This window comes from Mus caroli, chromosome 9 (genome assembly GCF_900094665.2).
Source record: "Mus caroli chromosome 9, CAROLI_EIJ_v1.1, whole genome shotgun sequence".
NCBI classification, from domain to species: domain Eukaryota; kingdom Metazoa; phylum Chordata; class Mammalia; order Rodentia; family Muridae; genus Mus; species Mus caroli.
This window is the reverse complement of record NC_034578.1, coordinates 103,494,614-103,506,177: the sequence shown is the minus strand read 5'-3', so window position 1 is coordinate 103,506,177 and position 11,564 is coordinate 103,494,614. Positions and strand designations below refer to the sequence as shown.

At 45.5% G+C, this 11,564-nt stretch overlaps 1 pseudogene; it reads right to left on the bottom strand.

Annotated features, from left to right (window-relative positions):
* Nucleotides 1-5,633: 5,633 nt before the first annotated feature.
* Nucleotides 5,634-9,190, bottom strand: LOC110302437 (annotated as a pseudogene).
* Between the last annotated feature and the right edge of the window lie 2,374 nt (nt 9,191-11,564).

Genomic DNA, 11,564 nt, shown 5'->3' with positions numbered 1-11,564 from the left:
TTTCAGTATTCCTGTTCACTTCTGGATTGCTGGGATGACAGGTGTGTGCCACCACAGCTGGCTCAAGAGGAAAAGGCTATTTATGTACATTAAAGAGGTGGAGGGGGGATGAGAGAGACGCAGCAGGATACACTCTAGGGTGGGTGAGCACGTAGCAGACTTCATTTCCTCACTCAGCTATACATTCTGTAGCTCACTCTTATTTTCCTGGGGGTCCAGAAGGAAGGTTAGGCTGTTGATGTTCCATCTTTATTTTCCCAGCGTGCGTGCTGACACGCGTTGCTGCACCTGTGTGTTTAGTACAGAACATTTTCATTTTCACTCAGCTCCAAAGTATTTTGAGCAAGGTGTGTTGGTGCACGCCTTTAGTCCCAGTGCTTCAGAGGCAGAGGCAGGCTGATCTCTGTGAGTTCGAGGCCAGCCTGGTCTATAAAGCAAGTTCCAGGGCAGCCAGGGCTGTTACACAGAGAAATCCTGTCTTGAAAAACAAAAAGAGTACTTTGAAATAATTCCTTAGGGATTGTTTTTCTCAGATTCATTGCTTATGTAGGACTGTGGTTCAATTTACATTTAGTTGTGAATTTTACAAACTTGTTCCGTTGCCAATTCTGTTGCTAATTTAATTATAGTGTGTTCAAAGAACATCCTTATTATGACTTGAATACTTTAAAATTGATGGGGTTTACCGTGTGTCTGGGCTCTGGTCTGGGAACACTGGTCCACTCGCACTTGAGTGTGCATGCTGATATTGGGTGGAGTGTTTCCCAGATGGCTATTAGTTTTAGTTAGGTGTAGTGATTGTCAAGTCTTTAATCTTCTACAGTGTTGTTCTATTTGTTCCTGTAAGGAATTGAAGTCCCCAACTATTAGAGTTAAACTGCCTGCTTTCTGTTTAACTTAGTTGCTTTATGTATTTTGGGGCCTGGTTGTTAGGCAAATATACACTTATAATAGTTGTAGCTTTCTAGTTCCATAGCCCCTTTGTTAGCCTTTATCTTCAGTCAGCTCCTCCCCTCCCCTCCTTAAAGAGACAAAGGCTTTCAATGTTCAGGCTACCTTCAAGCTTCTGTGCTTCAACTCCTCCAGGTTTAGCCAGGGAGTTGCTGGGACTGGAGGCCTTCACTTCCCAGCATGCCTCTGAAGTCTGATGTCATCGCACATCAGCATAGCCGCCCTGCCCCTGCTCCGCGGCGCCCCTCCCCCACCCCCTCTCCCTGCTCGAGGACAAGTGGTCACATGACTGTTTTTTCCTATTAAGTAATAATTCTGCTTGGGAGGCTGAGGCAGAGGGATCTCTCACAAGTTCAAGGAGAATCTGGCCTAGATGTGAGTTCTAGGCCAACCAGAGACAGAGAGCAAGGCTTCGTCTCAACAAAAAAAAAAAAACTTCAACCTGTTTGGTTTTTTTTGTTTCTTTTTCCTTTGCATCTAAAAATGTCTCTCGTGGATAATACTTGTATCTCTTTTTCTCAATCAAGTTTGATGATCTCTGACTTTGGATTAGATCATGTAATTTAATTCCTGATAATGGTTGGATTTGCAGTGCATTTTGCCTTTTGCTTTTTATGTGTCTCAAGCCTTCTTATTTCTTTCTTCACTTTTATTGCCTCACTTTGTATTAAGTGGACATTTTCTAGTATAACATTGTAATTGCATGTTTTTAAATTATTTAGGGTTTACAATCTATGTCTTATTATTTTAGAATCTATTTCAGGCCAGGCATGGTGGCACACACCTTTAGTTCCAGACCTTGGGAGGCAGAAGCAGGTGGATCTCTGTGAGTCTGAGGCCAGTCTGGTCTACAGAGTAAGTTCCAAGACAGCCAGGGCTACACGATGAGACTCTGTTTTGAATAAGTACACAAACAAAAAAACCCTCTACTTCAGACTTAATTTGTTTTTTAGATAGAGTCTCACTATATAGCTTCAGCTAGCCTGGAACTGCTAGATAGACTAGGTTGGCCTTGAATTTACAGATATCCAACTGCCTCTGACTCCCAAGTGCTGGGATTAAAGGTGTATACCACCTAGCCAGACACAGGATCTTCTTCAGATTTATGCTAATTTCATTTTAGTGATGTGGACTAAGGATGTGGCTCAGTGTTAGTTCTTGTCTACTGTGTGTAAGGCCTTGGGTTTGATCCCACACTGAGAAAAACGTTGAGAGTAGACACTTGGCTCCATACCCACCTGCGTTCTTCTTCCCGTGTTACGCTATTATTGTTCTGTATCACGTTATGAATAGAAAACACATCATAATTATAAAGTTATAGCTGTCACTTTATATTGTGCTGCAGACAACCTCGTATGTTCTCCTTTACACGCTAAGAGATAAAGGACAGCAGGCAGGCACACAGTCGAGAGGTTGTATAACAGCCTTTCCATCGCTGTCTCTACTCCCCACTGTTTCCCGTGGCTTGTTTCCCTTTTGTCTACTGTGCCTTTTGTATTTCAATATGTTGTATATATTTCTGTCTAGATTCTACTATCCTGACATATGTAAATGTTTTATCTTACTCGATTGTTTCCCAAATCAGTTAAGAAAGTGAAAGGCATTTGTGGTCACATGTTCTCCTGTTCTTAGGCACACTGTGGCTCCCTCAGGTTTTTGTGTGCAGACTAGACTGACTGCTGGTGTCCTTTGCTTTCAGTCTCTCCCTTTGTGGTTTCTTGTAAGGCGATCTGCGATCGCAGTTATGTTCTTCCTGCTATGTCTTAGGTCCTGCTTTCTTGTTAATCTTGTTAATCAGATAACGGTTTCATTTTGACTTCATTAACAATTATCCTTTTTCCTACATTTTTTTTTTCGAGACAGGGTTTCTCTGTGTAGCCCTAGCTGTCCTGGAACTCACTCTGTAGACCAGGCTGGCCTCAAACTCAGAAATCCACCTGCCTCTGCCTCCCAAGTGCTGGGATTAAAGGCGTGAGCCACCACGCCCGGCTTTCTTACAGATTTTTAAGCTTACTTGATGTATTTATTTATTTTTTTAAATATTTTATTCTTAGTTATGTGTAAACAAACGTATATATTTGTGTGTGTGTGTGTGTGGGGGGGTGTTCTGTGTGAAGACAGGAGCCTGCCAAGGCCACAGGTGTCTGATCCTTTGGAGCTGAAGTTACAGCAGTTGTGAGCTGAGCTCCCCAGCCGGGGTCCCAGGAACTGAACTTGAGTCCCTGCAGGAATAGTGTGTTCTCTTAGCTGCTGGGACATCTCTCCAGTCCTGTTATTTTTGAATCAGGATCCTATATAGCCCTGGCTGGCCTGGAACTTGCTATGTAATCCAGGCTGGCTTGGAACTCCCAGAAATCTGCCTTCCTGTACCTCCTGAGTGCCGGGATTAAAGGTATGCACCACAACGCTCAGCTGTCTGTGTGTTTGTTATTTGAGAGATCGTTGGCCCTAACTAGCCCTGATGGGTCAGGACTATAGTCCCAGATACTTGGGAGTCTGAAGGCAGGAGGATCTCAAGTTCAGGGCCTGCCTGGGCCATAGAGTTGGTTTAAGGGCAGCCTGAGCAACTTAGAGAGGATCCTTTTTGATCCTAAGTAAAAAGGAAGGGCCAGAATGTATCTCAGTTGATGGAACACCTGCAGAGTGTATTAGCTACTTTTCTGCTGCTGTGATAAACACCATGACCAGAAGCAACATAGGGAGAAAGGGGCTGATTTCCGCTTACATTTCCAGTCTATTACTGAGAGAAGTCAGAAACTGAAGTAGAAATCATGGAGAAATACTGCTTACTGGCTCCCTCCCTGGTATCTGACCAACTGGTTTTCTCCTTATTTCTCTTTATTATTTTTGAGTATGTGTATGCTTGTGTATCTGTGTGTGCATGTGAATGCAGATCACTATGGAATCCAGAAGAGAACACTGCATCGTCTGAAGCTGGAGTTAACAGGTGTTTGTGAGGTGTGTGCTGTGGAACTCTTACAGGACCTCTGTAAGAACAGAATGTACCCTTAACCTCCATCTCTCCAGCCCCTTACCGACTTTTGTACACAGATTATGACCACCTGCCTCCCCAGATGGTGCTGTTCATAGTGGGCAGGGCCCTCCTATATCAGTTAACAGTCAAGAAAATGGCCCCCAGGTATGTCCACAGGCCAGTGTGGTGTAGGCAATTCCTCAACAGAGGTTTTCTCTTCCCAGTATCTCTAGCTTGTATCAAGTTGATAATAAAAGTGAATTAGTGCACCTTAAATGCACAAAGCCTTAGGTTTGATCCTACTACCATATAGTATATGTGTGTATCATATATATGTGTATACACACACACACACACACACACACACACACATATCTTGAAGTGGCCTAGGCAAACACTCTACCACCAGGCTATATCCATAGACTAGCTCTTTATTAAATACATCATAGTTCTCTAGAGAGTCATCCACACTGATGCATCTATCAGTGGGTCATTCATTTTTATTGCTGATTATTGGTTTATGGCATACTTGCGTCAGTTTGTTTGCACGTTCGCTGTTTAAGGGCATCTGGGACGATTGAAGTTGTGATCTATTGCGACTGCACCTTTTGAACGTTTATACAGAGATAGCTCCTTGCTCCCAGCCCTTCATTCCTTTTCTTTCCTGACAATATCTTGCTATGAGTTCAATCTGCCTGGAATTTTCTGTGTAGTCCAGGCTAACCTAAAATCAGGATGCTCCCACCCAAGTGTTGGGGCCAAGGGTGTTTGTCACCACGTCCAGCTGCACATACTTTTTAGTTTTCCTGGGTTAAATTCTCAGGAGTTTAAATGCTAGGTTAATTTATAGTTGCAATCTTATATTTATTTATTTATTTGGTTTTTCGAGACAGGGTTTCTCTGTGTAGCCCTGGCTGTCCTGGAACTCACTCTGTAGACCAGGCTGGCCTCAAACTCAGAAATTTGCTTGCCTCTGCCTCCCAAGTGCTGGGATTAAAGGCGTGCACCACCACGCCTGGCCTTTTTTTTTTTTTTTTAATTTTTAATTTTTTTTTTTAAAGAGGATTTGTTTCTCAGTGTTGCAAAGCCAGTGCTTCATGGTGGGAAAACAACAGCCAACACAGCACATAGTGAAACAAAGACAGTACTCTCCTGCCTCTGACACTGTACAACACTTCCCTGCATTCCCAATGAGAAGACACTAGGTCTCTGACCCAAATCCAGTGGTAGATATGGGCAAGTAACAAAATTATCTAAGAAACACCACTATTATCTTGAATTATGAAAGTCTTATACCCAGTAGGTAGGGTCTCACCATGTAGCTGTGGCTGGTCTAGAACTTGTTGTGTAGACCGACCTTGAACTAACATCGGCCTGTTGAGTGCTGGGATTAGAAGGTGGTCCATCACCAAAACCAGCCTCATAACCACGTTTCACTGCAGATGATGCTAAGAATACTAAACACCAGGCTTAACCCCTAATCTAAATACTTAGTATGGTGATTATCAAAAACCTGTACACTGTGTTTATCTGCATCCTTTAGGAAGTTGGGGGTGGGTCTTAAGTAGCACTCACTGTCAAGAACAGTTTCTTTTCATCAGTATTGCTAAAAGTTATTTCAAGTCCTCTATTCTCCACTAGTTTAAGACAAGCATGCTGGAGCAGGTCACATCCAGTTTGATCTGGAGTGGAGGGGTGGGTGCTATGGTCACTCCTCAATGGACTTCACATATTTTTCATATGCTTCTTCACTCACCAATTCATCCAGCTCTGAAGGGTCACTCAGTGTCATTGTGATCAGCCATCCATCTTCATAACAGGATTTGTTGACAAGCCCTGGGTTTTCGGCAAGTGCTTCATTGACCACCTCTCCTGACAGAGGAGAGTAGAGTTCACTGGCAGCCTTCACACTCTCCAAAGCCCCAAATTCCTCTTGATTTTTCAATTTTGTCCCAACTTCAGGCAGACTACAGTAAACAACATCTCCCAAAGCTTCCTGTGCAAAATTGCTGGTTCCCACCGTTCCAATACCTTCCTCTGTCGTTATCCATTCATGTTTCTCTGTGAATTTACGCACCTACAGCAAAGCATATCCAGTGCTCGGCGCCCAGGGCCACAACTAGCAGAAGGCTAGGGGGGTGCGCAGGCTGTAGGCCACAACCGGCAAGCTCCTCCTGGCAGCGACATGATCAGAGGTCCGGAGGGTAACTGCACTTCGCCTCCACAGGCAGCAATCTTAATTTTTAAAAATGGCAAATTGAAGGAGCTGGAGAGATGTCACTGTAGTTAAGAGCATGCACAGTTCTCCCAGAGGCCCAGAGCTGGAGCCTTGGCGCCTGCATCAGATGGGTAGCTCTGAACCTCAGGGATCTCACTCCTCTGGTTTCCACCAGCACCTGCACATCACCCACACAGCAGACAGTACACACAAAAGTCACAGGAGGCCATTGTTTCAGGCAGGACTTGGTGGCACACATCTTTAACCTCAAAACCTCAGCATTTAGAAGGTAGAAGCAGGCTATGTAGAGAGACCCTATCTCTTTAAAGATAAATAATCTCTCTCTCTCTCTCTCTCTCTCTCTCTCTCTCTCTCTCCCCTCTGTGCAGCTCTAGCTGTCCTAGAACTTGCTCTGTAGACCAGGCTGGCTCTGAACACAGAGATCTGCCTGCCTCTGCCTCTCAAGTGCTGGGATTAAAGGTGTGTGCCACCACTGCCCAGCTACATTTCTTTTTAAAATATGTACATCTTGTCATAAAATTTTCAAACTGTTTTTCTATGTATCTGCAGTAAATATATATTGCACATATATACAGCATATGATGCATTGTGTATCTGTCTCCATTGCCTTCTGTTCTCTCCTTCCTTCCCGCTGAGCCATTCTTCCCAGCTAGTCCCCAGAGGCTTCATCATTGAAGAAAGTGGCACTCCCTCTCTCAGCAGCCATTAACAACCACTAGCTCCGCAGAAAGGGATGGGAACTCGTTGGGGAATCCCTCGACTTATGATAGAATGTTGACGGGTCCAGTCTTGTGCAGGGACCCATGGCTGCTTTGTGCTCATGACTGCATCAGGTGTCTGAACTGCAGTTTCATGGCCCTCACAGTTACCCCCCCACACACACACACACATCCCTTTCCACGCTGCTCCGTGCACCTTGGAGAGAGCACATTCATGTCTGCCTGCATTGCCTGAGCAATCTACGTTCCCTGCATCCTGGTCAGCGCTGATACCGTCCTCGTTTTGTTGTTGTTGTGTGTGCGTGTTCAAAACATGGTCTCACTATGTAGCTCTGGCTGTCCTGAAACTTCAGTTTTTAAATTTTTATTTTATTATGGGTATGGGTGTTTTTCTCACAAATATGCTTGTGCACCATGTCTGAGCCTGGTGCCCAGAGAAGCCAGACGAGAGCATTGGATCCCCTGGAACTGGAGTTACAGACAATTGTGAGCCACCATGTGAGTGCTGGGAGTTGAACCTGGGTCCTTTGGAAGAGCAACTTCCCAACCCTTCTATGACTTACATTTTTTTCATTGTCTCACATTTTTATTATAATATATATATGCAGATCTGCTAAATACTCAATAATAGATCCTATCAGATAGCCAGCCTAAGGCGCTCTGCTGGCAATCTACCTCAGGTCAGGTACAAATCCTTGTCACTCTCCAGAGCTTAAGACTTAGGTGCAGAGTTCAGTCCCAGGCCACAGACTAAGTCAAGACACTAACTGCACTAAGGACACACGTGAGCTGAAAGGAACACGGGATCAGGCGTAATCAGCGGCACATTTTAAAAAACAATATTTTCTGAGACATGGTATGTAGCTGAGGCTGACCTGGAACTGACAAGGTAGCTCAGGCTGGCCTTAAACTCACAATGTTCCTGCTTCAGATCCCTGAATGCTAGAATATAGGCTTGTGGGCTTCTTTTTAAATTTTGTAAAATTTAGTCATTGCAGTTTTAATCCAAAGGTGTTCTTTGTGTCTGTATTTATTTTATTGAGGCAGGGTCTCGTGCCTCCCAGCCTGGTCTTCAGTTCCCTGTGCAGGAGATGATAACCATGGAGTTTTGATCCACCTGCCTTCTCCTCTCAAGAGCTGAAGTGATTACAGGCAGGGGAGGCCACCTCTGTCTGAATGTCACACCAAAGCCCTTCCCCAGAGATCGGGTGGGGTTCCTGCGGCTGTTACTAGCAGTCCTGAGCACGGCTCTGCTCACCGTGTCCCGGCCCTGTTTTCCTTCCAATGGCTTCTAGAGATAAGTGCCTAGATGTGTCTGTAATGAGTGTGGCTCTCTGAGCCAAACCTCTCCTTCCGCGGTACCTGGCGTCTCTGTCTTGGCAAACGGGTTGAGGGTGAAGTCAAAGCAAAGAGCTGGAGCCAGGAACTCTGAAAGCTGCAGGGTCAGGCCCCTCTCAAGCTGGTTTTCCACTAAAGTTGCTCCAGGTTCAATCTTTCATGAAGGCTGATTCTGTGCTAGCCTAGTTTCTACCACCCCCCCCCAAACCCCCCAAAGCAAAAAACAGCAGACAGCTCCCAGCTTTTTGTATGTGTCACTAGGGTGGGTTTGCTCCTGATGAATTTATCTTCTGTATTTTTCAATAGGAGGTATGTATTAGATTTCTGAAAACGGTAGGATTTGTTTAAATGAGTCACAGCATTTGGCTAAAATAGAGAAGACTCCATCTGGTGCCTTTGCGTGGTCCTCAGTTCTGTTCTCTGCGAGCTAGAAGGGAAACAGAACTTGGTGTTCTGGGAGCTCACCATGACAGGACTGCATTACCTTTTCAGGCTCAGGGCTCTCCTGAGCAATGTCAAGGGGGCTCTCAGTTCAAGGCTTCTGCACTGGGCCCACCATATTTGGAAGCATGAGGCGGATGGATGGGCGAGGGGACATGAGCTGAGGGGGACTCAGCTCTGCCACCTAATTCTTTGGGAAGTGTCCTTGAGGTTGCCTCTTGGAGATTACAAAGACAAACCTTCACAGCAGGGCTGGTTTCCTTAGACCCTCAGCCTGCTCTGCCCACATAATCTCCCTCAAGTCCTTCAAGGAGCCTGGCTGACCAGGCTCCCTGAGGGAAGGGGGCAGTGCCCCAAATCAGGAAGGGTCATGAGAGCAGGGAGTCACTCATAGGAAGGGGGGGGGTGGGTTAGTTCAGGGAGAGGCCTAGTTCTGATCCTAACGTTGCCTTGATGTGTTGATTCCTCTCTTCAAACTTTTTCCTCATCTGGACTGCCATCTATGGCAGTGCTGAGATTGGCCGCCATAGTGGATGTAAAGGCTCTGGCTGAAAGTGGCTAGGTTCCTCACTCACCCCCATGGTCTGGCCTGTCCCTCCTGCGCTCTGTGCCCTTTTTCCTTGGTGACAGATTGCTCTATTTGGGGTGAGAGGAAGTGTCCCGTGGGTTGGGCCACAGTACAGAGGATGCTGACAGCCCACACAGCTCCCGTAGAGTTGCTTCTGGAGTCTCGTGCTCAGTCATCAGGTTGGCCTGCCCCGCTTGGTCCTATCTCCCTCTCTTTGCACACCTAGTCAAGGCTGCACCCCTCTGTCGCTGCCTCCTGAAGGACAGCTCTCCTGGGACCCCTGAGTGCTCAGATCCCTCTCTGCTGGTCTCATTCCTGCTCCTGGAGACACCAGTCTCTGACCTGTCAGAGAAAGTGACCATGTCCCTCTAACTCATTATTCTTGGTCTGCTGCGGATACACTGTCTGGCCAGTGTGGGACAAGCTGCTCTTCTTCCAGTGGGGTCACCTGAAGTGACCATGTGTCCGTGTGAGCAAATGCTTTTCTAATAATGCAGCTATGGCAGGAAGCTCTTGCCTGGGTTGCCATTTTTTTGGATGTTTTCGAAGTTACTGAATTAGCAAATGACTGGATCTTTGTCTCAAGGGCCATGTAAGAGAAGGGCCGAGCTGGCCCATTGGGTTTGGAGAACCATGGCTGCTGGCAGGTTTGTTCCTGGCTCACGGGGAGCCTGCCTTATTGCAGAAACGAGGAGCAGAAGAGGCCTTTGCAGCCCCGGAGAGGCATCCTCCGATTTTACACAAGGATTCATTTTGTCTCTTCCCTCGTTTGTAAAAGGGATATAGTATAAATGAACTATTTAAAGTGACTCCCCACTCTAATACATCCACAGTGCTGCGCAGGAGCCGCCTCTGTGTGGTTCTCATTTTTATCTCTTCAAAGCAAACTAGTGCTAATCAGATGGCGCAGAGGATCAAGGTGCTCCCTGAGCTAGCCTGATGACGGGTTCGATTCCTGGTACCTGCAGTGAAAGGAGAGAACTAAATCTAAGCCTCTCTCTCTCTCTCTCTCTCTCTCTCTCTCTCTCTCTCACACACACACACACACACCCTGCATAAATTAACTAAATAAGGTTTTTAAATCAACCCCAACATCGGGAGGCTGATGCAGGTTGATCTCTGTGGGTTCAAAGCCAGACTAGATAGCAAATTCTAAGGCAGCCAGGGCTACCTGGAAAGACTCTGTCTCAGTAAAACAAAATAAATAATTAAAAATAAAATTTTAAAATCCAAGTAAAAGGGCTGGAGGGCTGGCTCCATGTGGCTCAGAACACTTGTTGCTTTTCTAGAGCAGAGGACCCAGGGTTGGTTCCCAGCACCCACTTGGCAGCTCACACCATTTATAACTCCAGTTCCAGGGATCCAATTCCCCCTTCTGACCTCCATGGGCACAAGGTATGCACATGGTGCCCAGATACCCATGTAGGCAAACACATAAGAAATAAATTAATCACATCGAAATAAATTAATCTTGAAAGAATAATAAACATTTAGAAATTACTAAATGTTTAAAAGAGAACCCCTGTTCCACTAATTACTTATTGCTGCCTTCGTTCCCCGCCCCCAACCCCACCCCTGCCCCTGGCCTCACGGTTCCACTGTTTATATATCTACACATTTGCCTTTTCTATACATTTCATAAACATGGAATAATAAAATTTGTCTGTTTGTGCTTCACCCTTCCACTGAGCAGGTATTTTAGTTTTATTTACATTATAGCAGAACTTCTGTTGCTTTTTCTATTCGGCTAAAATGCACATCATATAAAATGTATCATTTCAAGTTTTTGTTTCTTGCATTTTATTATTATTATTATTGTGTTATATGTATGACCTGTGTGGGGGCTGGTTTCATGCCACCATGTGTATAGAGGTCTGGGGACATCTCTGTATGTTCTCACTTTCTACCTTTACTTGGGTTCTAGGGACCAGACTCAAATGGTCTATATATGTGGCAAGTTACCCATGAAAGCACCTTGGTGGCTCAGATTTTTTTTTTTTTTTTTTTTTTTTTTTTTTTGCCAGTCTGTACTCTAGACTGGCTTCAAACTCACGGAGCCCTCTTGCCTCAGCTTCTGAGTACAGGGATTACAAGCACGAGCTCCCACGCCCAGCTTGAACCACGGAAGCGTACAGTTCAGTGGTATTGGGTTTGTTCATAGCCTGAAACCACAACTGCGGTTCTTCCCCAAGCCTTTCACGGTCTCAGACCGAAACTCCGAACCTGCTGAGCAGTGATGCTCTTTCCCCCGTCTCTGTGAATTCGACTTACGTATATAGTTCTGGGGTACCTTCTATAACACCTGCTTTTCTGAGACCGCTTATTTCATTAGCA